Below are 12,637 nucleotides of genomic sequence, written 5' to 3'. Positions count from 1 at the left end.
CCCAGCTTCATTTCCCCCTTGCTAGTTTAACTTCTCAGAGGCCAGTGCACTCAGGACGATCAAAACCCCACAAGCCCCCACAAAGGGACTGCAGCTCCTGAGCACATCCTCGGTTGGGTGGACAGGCTGCCTCCTGGCTCCCGGTTTACAGGTACAAGGACGACACAGGCTGGAACCTCCATCTCTTTGCCAGGGAGGTGCCCAGTAGAGACAAGGAGCTGCGGGAGGTAGGGCTTTCCTCAAGACGGCCTACACAGCCAAGCCCACCGGGGACTCAGGACACAAGCACTCAAGGGGGGCGGGCATACTAGGCACAGCTGTTGGCCAGGCCCTGCCAGGTCAAAGCCACACTCTAGGGTAGGGGTAGCCAACACTAATATGCTTGGCGTGAGACAGGAGGGAGCGGTGGGGTGCACGGCCCATCCAAAGACAGCATCTCGGCTGTCCGTGAGCCTTCAGAATCTTCCCATGTGGTAAAGGAAGCCAGAGATCCAGATTTCCATAGGAAATTTAACTATTAAGTGGCAGCAGTGGGTTTTTGTTGTTTTTATGGGGGTTTTTTTGGTTCTGAGTGTGGGCCAAGAGCAATCCACAGTTCATCCATCCTGTGCACGGCCAGCCACCCCTGCTCGCGGGAGATGGTTTACCCAGAGATCAGGCCATGCCCTGATGGAGGAAATGAGCCACCAGTAGGAAGGGGCAAAAATTCTAGCGCTTTTCGCGGATCCTGCGGAAGGGAGAACAGGAGCCTCTTACCTGTCGTTCCACCCGGGAGAGACGGTCCCGCGGAGAGGTGTCCCAGGAGAACTGGCTTGGGAAGTGGTCCTGGTCCCAAGATGGTGCTTAAAAAAAAGAAGAAAAAGAATTTGGAGACACGTCCTAAGGAAGCCCACACCTTCCAGAATTCCCGCCAGCCCAGGGGGAGGGGAGGAGGACGGTCTGGGAAGGAGGGGTGTATCCAACAGCCCCGCCTCGCTCCAAGTCCCGGGTCCGAGCAGCCACCTTGGCACCCATTTGGGACGCCGTGTCCGAGCTGTGCTGGGCCCCGGACGCCCTCCTCGGCTCGGGCACCCTACTCTGCCCATGGGTCTCACACAGGCGCTACCTCATCGTGTCTGCTGAGAAGTTTACCGGGGGTGGGGGGATAATTCTGTGTCCCAAACGTGCTGGGTTGAACATACAATCTATGCAAATTTCCCTCCCTCTGTTTCCCTCTCTGTGTCGGTTTCTCTCTCTCTCTGAAGTTTGTTTGGTTCTTTTTCTGTTTTGGGTGACCCGGCCAACCCGATACTGTACAGACCCCGCTTAGGACGAGGGAGGGCTTTCATGCGCCACCTGTGTCTGCCCCTCACACTGTCTTTGGTTCTGTCCTCCCCAAGCCCCACGCAGGGAACATGCCGCCCTCCCCGCCCCACCCCTCCCTCCTGCCGGGAACACTCCCCCCGCCCCTGCCCCGCGCGCCCCACCTCTGCAACATCCCTCATTTCACTCCCACCTGCTTCGCCTCCCCTGCTCCCCCCCACCCCCAAAAGCCTTAGGTTTCTCCTTTTTGAAATGTGGCCTTAACATTATTTTTGGAAAGCTGACTGCCCTCTCCCTCCGACTTCCACCAACATCCTGGAAGCGAGAGCATCCTGGCGCTCCCACGGCAGCCTCCTCCGCCAGGGGCTGCCCCTCTGTAGGCTGCAGACCTACAGAAATGGCTTCTACGTGTCGTCTTTCAAAAAAATACCCTCCTGTCGTTCCTCTGGGGGATTCCCGCCGGGCCAGCGGGCTGGCGTCTGCCAGCTGGTGCAGCATGCTGTCGCTGTCACTGTCGAGCACGCTGCCGAGGCCCCGGGTGGCTTCCGTCCCCGCCGGGGGTGAGCACCTGCGCTCCTGTCCCCCCGCCCCCCCGAGGCTTGGGGACTTGAGGGACTTCGTCCAGGGGGTAGATCAGGAGAGTTTCTCTATTTCCCTCTCCGTCCTTCCTGCCTGGAAAGGGAGAGCGTTCCGTATTCCCAGCGGATGGGTCCTGTTCTCCGAGGGATCACACTCCCGAGGTCCGTCGCTCCAGGTCCCGTCGGAGGCCAAAGACAACCCCCCCAGGGTTTCCGCAGGAAATTCACTGGAATTGAGCGCAACCGTCCTTAGAGTCCTTTCTCTGTCGTCTTTTTTGTTTTTAATATTATGTTGTCAGTAGTGTTCGTTTTGGGTATTTTTAGAGGCCTCACAATAAGTTATTACTGTCCCCCCATTTTTTTTTCAAAGACATGTGGTGATATAGTTTTTAAAAATAACTATTTTGTTATAGATCATGATATGCATAAAACTGTACAGAACTATTTTGTAATGTATTGATTTAAAAAAAAAATCTGTAAATAAAGTTTAAAAAAAAAGAGAATTCCAATGGCACACACTGGAAGATGTAGATATTTTGCTATTTATTTAAAGGAGTATTTTAAAAGAGATTGAACTATCTGAAATTGACCAGTCATCAAAGTTTCGGTCCTACGAACGCTTTCCCTCGAGGCAGCCCGTGTCTCTCGGAAGCGATTGCACTAGCCGCTCATTTTTTGCACCTTTTCTGTATCTTCATTTAGCAGAAAAACAACAAAATTGTGCCTTAGCTGTATTTTTTTTTTGTCTAGGGGAGTTTGTTTGTCTGACAAAGCAAAATTTTTTGCAGAAACCAGTGGATGTATTAAATCCTGTATCATACCAAAAACACTGCAGGTGTATAGCGATGCTTTCTGTCATACTGTGTTTTCAGATGCAGAATTTTAAAAATTAAAAAAAAAAAAATACTGTCTTTATGGAACAGTGGCTGTATGGCTTCTCTTCAGCAGTATCCTGCATCTTTACGAAATCCGGTGCGCTCTTCCTGCCTCCGTTGGCTGATTATTGAATCCGTCATCCGAACGAGGGATGGAATGCCCGGACCCCAGGACCGAGCTGGGGCTCCCGGGAAAAGCTGGAGGTCTGGACGCCCTCCCTGATCCAGCCCGCAGTCCTCACTCAGTGACATTACTGCGGGACCCTCCTGTACACGGTTGCCCTGGTTGAGGTGAAAGTGCGTGGTTTCAGAGTCTTGGGTAATTCAAGGCCAGCCAGGAAGGACTGCCATTTAAAGCAGCGAACGGCTCTCTCTGCCCAGCGGGCTGGTCGTGTAGCCAACGTGTTTCCTCCTCACCTCACAGCTAGACCACGTTTCCCAGATGTCCTCGCGCCTAGCTGTGGCCTTGTGGCCAACCTCTGGCCCGTGAAATGTGGGTGGGAGGGACGCGGGGCACTCGAAGACCCGGCCCAAAAAATTTCCAGCACCAAGTTTTTGAATCATCGTGATTTGGAGCACTGGTGAGTGTCTCTGCTCTACTCTTCTGGGAAACCTCACAAAGCTGGCAGTTTAAAGGTGGGCGGGGCCCCAGCAGGGAAGGAGCCAGGCCCCCGGACTGTCACACCACGCCAGGCCCCCCCGACCAGCCATTCCCGACTGGCGACCGCGACATGAAACGTGTGTTGCGCGACGCCATTGTGAATGTGTGTTCTGGCGCGCAGTCTTACCTTAGCTCCTCGTTCATCCAGAAATGGCCCCTCACATGGTCCTCTGGAAAAATCCAAGTCTTAGCCCCTTCATCCTACAAGTAAAAGATAATCTCCAGTGGGTGAAGTGATCGGCTGGAAGGTACCAAGATACATCGTGGTCATAACTAGAGCCAAGGTTCCCCAGGCCCCAGTGAGACCTTCTCAAGTCGTCAGGAGGAAGGTTGCTGCTCCCTCCTTGGGTTGGCCTCACCGCCGTGCTTACGTGTGGCTCCCGAAGGCCGTGGACAGGGAGGGAGAGCGCCCGGGGGGCTGCATTGCACAGATACTGGTAATTCTCCCTTCCGCCTCCTTAAAGGCAGAGAGTGCCCCTGAGGCCCAGATGGGGCCACACAACCGGAACAAAACAGGCCAGAGTCGGTGACTCGGGGATGGCGATGGGGGCTGGGGGCGTCGTGGTGGCCTGCCCTGAACTCCGCACTCAGTAATGCCCCCGTCGGGACTTCCGGGAAGATGGCAGAGTAGGAGGTCCGGAGGCTCATTCTGTGACGCAAACGCCGACCGAGCAGACTCTGTGCAGCAATGGAGAGAAGAGGCCACATCAAAGGGGGAAGGAGGACCACCGACGTGGTTGGGAGCCAGACTGCCCCAGGGCACTGTCTGCAGGCCAGAGGGAGGCCACGGGCGCAGAGAGGAGCGGACCCACCCCGGGCACCGGAGACCGAGGGAACCCCCTGCGGGAAGACCAGTCCCCCTCACATCTGGCTTAGAAAGCCAGAGAGGCTTAACTTCTCGAGTTCTTAACAGTCAGTGGGACAGAACATCTGCAGCTTTGGGACTCAGCAGGTTCGGCTCCGGGAGAGCTGGGAAGGCAGCAGGACATGGTGCCCTGCCCTTAAGTAAAGAGGCAGCTCAACCAGCAGCCCAGGGAGATAGAGCGCAGAAGCAGCAGTTTGAGAAATGCCCGGGGTGGACACGAGAGTTATCTACTCATCTTAGCACCTGTCCCAGAGGGACAGATCGCTGGGAGACTCCTCTAGGAACAAAGGGCCTCCCTGCTGTATAAGCACACCGTCGCCTGGGCAACAGCGCAGCGCTGACCTCTGCTCCCTGCACCCTGCCCCAGCCCCCAGCCTCAGCCCCCCCGCCCCCCACTGAGGACCAGCTGCTCACAAACACCCCCACCCAGCTGCCCCCCACCCCCTAGCACATGGCAGATCCACACCCCCCACAATCGGCACTCGGCTGGAGCCCGTCCACACTGGGGCTAGCAGCCCCATCCAGGGCCACCACCACTCCGAATCCCCACAGCGAGGGAAAGCTAACTCCGCAGACCCCTCCAACAGACCACAGGGGTGGGCAGGGGGAAGGAACCTTGTCCGATGGCAGACCCACCCACCCACCGATGAAAGCTGCTCAGGGGACGATCAGGGAGGAGACCTGTGGTTGGCGGCTACTGCAGCTCTAGCAAACCCGTGTTCTGACTCCCCTCAAGCCCGAGGAGGCCCGAGGCGGCCCGAGGCTGGCACACCATGGCCACCGGGACCAAATCCTCCCCACGACCGGCAGCCACTGCAGGTGCGACTGGACTGAAGCAGATGTAGCTGGGCCACAACAACGGGGCACTTGCAACACGCAGAGACACCCTCAAAGGAGCAGGCTCTGGCCAATAGGGGACATGGCCCTGCAGGGTGCTAGAGGACCTCTTCTTCCTAAGGCTGCTTTTTTTTTTTTTTTTTTTTGAGAGAGCACACGAGCCAGAGAGAGGGCCAGAGGGAGAGAGAGAAGCAGGTGGGGTTCGATCCCAGGACCCCAGGATCATGACCTGAAAGGCAGATGCTTACCAAAGGAGCCACCCAGGTGCCACAAGGCCCCTACTTTCAAGAGCAAGAAACTAAGCTCACTTTGCTAACACAGAGAAAAAGACACAGCACGTTAGGCACAATGAGAAAGAGGAGTAGGTCCCAAACGAAAGAACAAGACAAAATCATGGCAAGAGAGCTAACGAAATGGAGAGAAGTAATGTGCCTGATAAAGAACTTAAAGTAATGGTCTGAAGGTACTCACTGGACTGGGGAAAAGAGTGGAGGACATCCATGAGCTCCTGAACAAAGAGATAAAAAAGAACCAAGCAAAGAGGAAAAACACAGTAAGAGAAATTAAAAATACACTTGATGGGAGACTTCGGGGAAGATACCAGAGTAAGAAGACTCTAAACTCCTCTCATCCCGAGGATACAATCAGATAACTTGTATCAGAGCCAACGCCTATGAAAGGACCCCAGAGACTTGCCAAACTCCACCACCAATTCTAGAGAAAAGTTCACATCCAAGAGGGTAGGAAAGTCAAGGGCTCAGTGGAACTACCAGAGGGAGGGAGCCATGGGCACAGAGAGTGGAGAGCGACAATCTAGCACACCACGGAGCCTGCAAGGAGAAGAGAAATCCCCACAGCATTTGGCTTTGAAAATCAGAGGAGCCAAGTTTTCTCAACGCTTGTTTACAACCAAGGGGACATAAAGCCTCAAACCTTAAAAATCAGCTTAAAAATCAGCTCTGAGAGAGCCCAGAGGGCAATCAGGAGCTGAGTCCCCGCCCCGAAGGAGCCACCTGCTGTCTCTGCAGAGAGTGCAAAGCTGCAGTGTGCAAGGCACCTGGGGCTGCTTGAGGCAGTGCTGGTTAGTCATCTCAGAGTTCCCTGAGGGACTTCTCCAGGAACAAAGGAGCTGGCAGATGCCACTTCCCTCCCCCCACTCAGCCATCTTGGGGAGCCTGCATGCCTGTCTCCAAGGGGGTTGCATTCCCTCTCTCCAGCCCCGCCCCGCAGAGGAGGACAAGCCCCATCCTGATAGAAGTGCGCTGCCGCCCACTGGTTTCAGGAGCAAGAGACGAAACTGACATTCCCAACCCACAGAATCAGACACAGAGAGTTAGGTAAAATGAGGAGAAAGAGGAATCGATCACAGATGAAAGGACAGGACCAAACCATAGCAAGAGACCTAAGCAAAGTGGGGAGAAGTAACATGCCTGATGGGGAATTTAATGTAACGATCATAAAAATACTCACTGGACTTGAGAAAAGAGTGAAGGACATCGGTGAGACCCTTACAGAGATGGGAAACATAAAAAGGAACCAGTCAGAGGTGAAGAACTCAAGAAATGAAATTTAAGATACACTTGATGGAGAAATAGGCTGGAATATGCAAAGGAACGAATTAATGAACTAGAAGACAGAGTAATAGAAAGTAATCAAGGTGAACAAATGAGAGAAAAAAAGAATTATGCAAAGTAAGAAGAGACTGACGAAATTCAGTGACTCCATCAAGCATAAAACATTCACATTATAGGGATCCCAGAAGGAGAAGAGAGCAGTAAGGGGGCAGAACATTTACTTGAAGAAATAATAGCTGAGAACTTCCCAGATCTGGGGAAGGAAACAGATCCAGGTCCAGGAGACACAGAGAGCATTCCCCAACCCATCCCCCACCGCAAAAATAAAAAAATTAAAATTAAAAAAAGGGATCGTCCACATAGTTATTAAAATGGCAAAACAAAACAAAACAGGGATAAAGGAACGTTTTGAAAGGAACAAGAGAAAGTCACGTACAAGGGAAACTCCATAAGGCTATCACTGGATTTTTCAGCATAAACCTTTCAGGCCAAAAGAGAGGAACATGATCTATAAAAGTGCTAAAAGGGGAGAATTTACAGTCAAGAATACTCTATCAGGCAAGGCTTTCATTCAAAATAGGAGAGATAAAAAAAGTTTCTCAGACAAGCAAAAACTGAAGGAGTTCATGACCACTAAATCAGCCCTGAAAGAAATGTTTTTTTAAGAAGATTTATTTGTGTATCAGAGGGGAGATGGAGACAGAGAATCTCAAGCAGACTCCTCCGCTGAGCACAGACCTTGATGTGGGGCTCGATCTCATCATCCAGAGTTCATGACTTGGGCCGATACCAAGAGTCGCACGCTTTGCCAACTGAGCCACCCAGGTGCCCCAGCCCTGCAAAAAGTCTTAAAGGAGACTCTCTGAGTAGAAAGACCAGAAGTCGGGGCGCCTGGGTGGCTCAGTGGGTTAAGCCGCTGCCTTCGGCTCAGGTCATGATCTCGGGGTCCCGGGATCGAGTCCCGCATCGGGCTCTCTGCTCGGCGGGGAGCCTGCTTCCCTTCCTCTCTCTCTGCCTGCCTCTCCATCTACTTGTGATCTCTCTGTCAAATAAATAAATAAAATCTTAAAAAAAATAAAAAATAAAATAAAATAAATTTAAAAAAAAAAAGAAAGACCAGAAGTCAAAGTATGCTTGGTTCACACAAAAGCAGAAAGGAAAAGTATTTCTACAGAAATATCAGTCCAGGGATTCACAAAATAAAAGGATGTAAAATATGACACCACATACTTTAAACATGGTTGGGGTGGGGGATAAAGAATGGGTTCGAACTTAAGTGACCATCCACTCAATATAGACTGTCCTAATGCAGAAGATGTTATATACAAACCTAATGGTAAGCACAAATCAAAAACCAATAATATATATATAAATAATGAACAGAAAGGAATCCACAGATATCACTAACGAAAACTGGAGACATGAGAGAGTACACAAGAAAGGATTAGAGAAAAATGACAACCGTAAAGTAAGTAACAAAATGACAGTAAATACGTATCAATAATGACTTTTAAGTTAAATGGACTGGACCCTCCAATAAAAAGACACAGTGACAGAGTAGATTAAAAAAATAAGACCCATCAGTATGCTGCCTACAAGAGATTTCACTTCAGACCTGAGGACACCTGCAGACTGACAAGGGATATAGAAACGTTATCGTGCAAATGGATGTCAGAAGAAAGCTAGTGTAGCAAAATTTATATGGGACAAAACAGACTTTTAAACAAAGACAGGAAGAAGAGACAAAGGATGGGGCCCCTGAGTTGCTCAGTCAGTTAAACGTCTGCCTTTGGCTCAGGTCATGATCCCAGAGTCCTGGGATTGAGTCCCAGGTCAGGTTCCTTGCTCGGTGGGGATCTTGCATCTCCCACTGTCTGCTGTTCCCCCTGCTTGTGTTCTCTCCCTGAAAAATAAATAAATAAATAAATAAATAAATAAAATCTTAATTAGAGAGAGACAAAGAGGACTATATAATCCTGAAGGGGATAATCCAACAAAAAGAAACAACAATTGTAAATATTTATGCCCACAACATAAGCTCAACCAAATACATAAAACAGTTACTAACCAACATAAAGGAACTAAATGATAATAATACTGTAACAGTAGGGGACTTTAACACCCACTTACATTGATGGAGAGACCACCCAAACAGGAAAAAAAAAAAAAAATCAGTAAGGAAACAGTGCTTCGAATGACAAATTAAACCAGATGGATTTCAGAGATATATTCAAAACATTGTTATAAAATAGTAGAAAATTCTTTTCAAGGGCACATAGAACATTCTCCAGAACAGGTCACAAATTAGGCCACTAAACAAAACTCCCCAAATTCAAAAAGATCAAAGTCACACCATGCCTATTTTCTGACCACAATGCTGTCAAACTAGAAGTCAGCCACACACACACACACCTAGAAAGACCACAAACATATGGAGGTTAAATAATGTGCTAAACAATGAATGGGTGAAAATAAAAGAAGAAAACCAAAAGTACATGGAAACCAATGAAAACGAACACACAATGGTCCAAGACCTTTGGGATGTAGCAGAAGCATTTTTTTTTTTAAGATTTTGTTTATTTGAGACAGAGAACACGAGCAGGGGGAGAGGCAGAGGAAGCAGCAGATTCCCTGCTGAGCTGGGAGCCCAACATGGGGCTCGATCCCAGAATCCTGAGATCATGACCCGAGCCAAAGGCAGACGCTCAGCCGTCTGAGCCACCCGGGCGCCTCTAACAAAAGCAGTTCTAAGAGGGTAGAACTTTTCTTCTTTCAAGAAGAAAAATCTCAAATAAACAACCTAACCTTACCCCTAGAAGAGCTAGAAAGAGAACAACAAACAAAACCCTCACCAGCAAAAGAAAGGAAATGATAAAGATGAGAGCAGAAATAATACAGAAATTTACAAAAAAAAAAAAAAAAAAAAAACCAATAGAGCAGATCAATGAAACCAGGAACTGCTTCTTTGAAAAGATCAATTTAGCTGATAAAGCTCCAGCCGGACTCATCAAAAAACAAAAGAGACAGAAAGAAAGGACTCAAAATCACAAATGAGATAAAAGAAATAACAACAACAATACAATTTTCAGAGAATGTTATGAAAACCTGTACAGCAACAGAGTGGACAACCTAGAAGAAAGAGAAAATCCTGGAAACAAGTAAACTACTAAAACTGAAACAGGAAGAAACAGAAAATGTGAACAGACTGATTACCAGCAAGGAGACGGAAGCAGTGATCCCGAAACGCCCAGCGAGCAAACGTCCAGCACCAGATGGCTTCAGAGGAGATTTCTGCCAGACACTTAAAGAAGAACTAATACCTGTTGTTCTCAAGCGATTCCAAAAAAATAGAACACAAAGGAAAATGAACCCCAATCGACTCTACGAGGGCAGCGTTAACCTGATACCAAGAGCTGACAAAGACACCTCCAAAAATGAGAACCAGAGACAATTTCTCTGATGAACATAGATGCAAAAATCGCCAACAAAATCCTAGCAAAGTGAATCCAACAACACATTAAAAAAAAAAAAATCGTCCACCACAATCTCATCAATCTCATGGGATTTATTTCCTGGGCTGCAAGGGTGGTTCCACACTCAAAAATCTATCAAAGTGATAGAAAGGAGAAGAGCCGGATGAGCTTTGTAATCGACGCAGAAGACACCGCAGCTAACATAGCTTTCCCCCTCAGGTCAGGAACAAGCCAAGGATGTCCACTCTCGCCACTTTTCTTCAGCATAGCACTGGAAGTCCTAGCCTCAGCAATCAGATGACAAGAAGAAAAGGCAGGAGTAATTGGAAGGGAAGAAGAAAAATTGTCACTATGTGCAGATGACAGGATAGTATCTATACAGAAAACCCTAAAGACTCCACCAAAAACCTGGTACACCTGATAGATGAATTTGAGAAGGTCACACGATATGAAATCAACGTGCAGAAGTCTGTTGCATTTCTATACACTAACGAAGGCGCAGGAAGAGAAGGAAAACAATCCCATTTGCAAAATTGCACAAAAATAGTAAAATACCTAAGAATAAACCCAAAGAAGTGAAAGCCCTGTACTGTGAGAACTATAAAACACTGATGAAAGAAATTAAAGACAACACAAAGAAATGGAAAGACACTGCATACCTATGGGTTAGAAGAACAAATATTGGGTTTCGGGTTTTGTTTTTTTTTTTTTTTTTTTTCAAAAGATTTTTTAATTTCTTTCACAGAGATAGAGAGCGTGTGCACAAGTAGGCAAAGCAGCAGGCAGAGGGAGAGGGAGAAGCAGGCTCCCACTGAGCAGGGAGCCCGATGCAGGGCTCAATCCCAGAACCCTGAGATGATGACCTGAGCCGAAGGCAAGCCACTCAACTGACTGAACCACCCAGGCACCGCTTGTTTTTAAGATTTTATTTACTTATGACAGAGAGGGATAGCGAGAGGGAACACAAGCACGGGGGAGCTGGAGAGGGAGAAGCAGGCTCCCCACTAAGCAGGATCCCAGGACGCTAGGATCATGACCTGGGCCGAAGGCAGACACTTAACTGAGACACCCAGGTGCCCTGGAAAAACAAATATTGTTAAAATGTCTACACTACCCAAAGCAATCTACTCATTTAATGCAATCCCTGCCAAATACCAGCAGCATTTTTTTTAAATAGATCTAGAGTAATCTTAAAACGTGTATGGAACCACAAAAGACCGCAGATAGCCAAAGCAATCTTGAAAAACAAAACTGGAGGCATCATAATCCTTCATTTCAAGATAAATTACAAAGCTGTAATAATCAAAACAGTATGGTATTGGCACGAAAGCAGACACACAGGTCAATGGAACAGAGTAGAAAGCCCAGAAATAAACCCACCATGATATGGTCACTTAGTCTTTGACAACAAAGGCAAGATATGCATTGGGAAAAAGTCTCTTCCACAAACACTGTTGGGGAACCTGAACAGCCACATGCAAATTGGACCCTTTTGTTATGCCGGACACAAACTCGAAATGGAGTAAGAACCTAAACGTGAGACCTGAAACCATAAAAATCCAAGAAAAGGGCACAGGCAGTCATTTCTCTGACATCAGCTGTAACATTTTTCTAGAGGTCTCCTAAGGCAAGGGAAATGAACTGTTGGGACTACATCAAAATGAAAAGCTTCTGCACAGCAAAGGAAACAGTCAACAAAATGAAGAAACAACCTATGGGAGAAGATACTTGGAAATGACATTATCTGATAAAGGGTTAGCATCCAAAATATTTGAAGAACATCTACAACTCAACACACACACACACACACACACACACACACACACACCCCAAATAATACAAATAAAAATGTCAGAGACACGAAAAGACATTTCTCTGAAGACCTATAGACGGCCAACAGACACATAAAAAGTTGTTCATCGTCGCTCATCATCGGGGAAATCAAATCAAAACCACCATGAGGCATCACCTCACATCCGGGAGAATGGCTAAAATCAAAAATTTTAAAAAGTACCAAGTGTTGGTGAGGATGTGAAGAAAAAGGAATTGTTGATGGGAATGCAAACTGGTGCAGTCACTCTGGAAAACAGGTTCGTCGAAAGATTAGAAATAGAACTATCCTATGATCCAGTAATCACACTACTGGGTATTTACCCAAAAAATAACAAAAACACTAATTCCAAAGGATATATACACATATATATTACAGCATTCTTTACGATAGCCATGGTCTGAAGGAGCCCATGTGTCCATCCAGAGATGAATGGATAAAGAAGATGTGGTACATATACACAATGGAGTATTAGTCATATTATTAGTCACGTTTGCAACATGGCTGGATCTAGGGAGGATAATGCTAAGTGAAATAAGCCAGTCAGAGCAAGACAAATATCACGCGATTTCACTCATTTGTGGAATTTCAGAAAAAAGGAAAAAAAGAGACAAATGAAAAAACCAGATTCTTAACTACAG

At 47.7% G+C, this 12,637-nt stretch overlaps 1 long non-coding RNA gene across 2 annotated transcripts in view; it reads right to left on the bottom strand.

The window, feature by feature from the left end:
• Positions 1–757: 757 nt before the first annotated feature.
• LOC116854405 overlaps positions 758–12,637 on the bottom strand; it is a 357,409-nt gene continuing 345,529 nt past the window's right edge. For both annotated transcript variants that reach the window (XR_004380153.1, XR_004380154.1), the window contains exons 4-5: positions 3,544–3,617; positions 758–842 (exon numbers count right to left, since the gene is read on the bottom strand). This is a non-coding gene — a long non-coding RNA (uncharacterized LOC116854405). The remainder of the gene's footprint in view (positions 843–3,543; positions 3,618–12,637) is intronic.

This window comes from Lontra canadensis, unplaced genomic scaffold (genome assembly GCF_010015895.1).
Source record: "Lontra canadensis isolate GAN:19392208 unplaced genomic scaffold, GSC_riverotter_1.0 scaffold91, whole genome shotgun sequence".
Classification (NCBI taxonomy): domain Eukaryota; kingdom Metazoa; phylum Chordata; class Mammalia; order Carnivora; family Mustelidae; genus Lontra; species Lontra canadensis.
The sequence above is the reverse complement of the archived record's forward strand: the minus strand, read 5'-3'. Positions and strand labels throughout refer to the sequence as shown.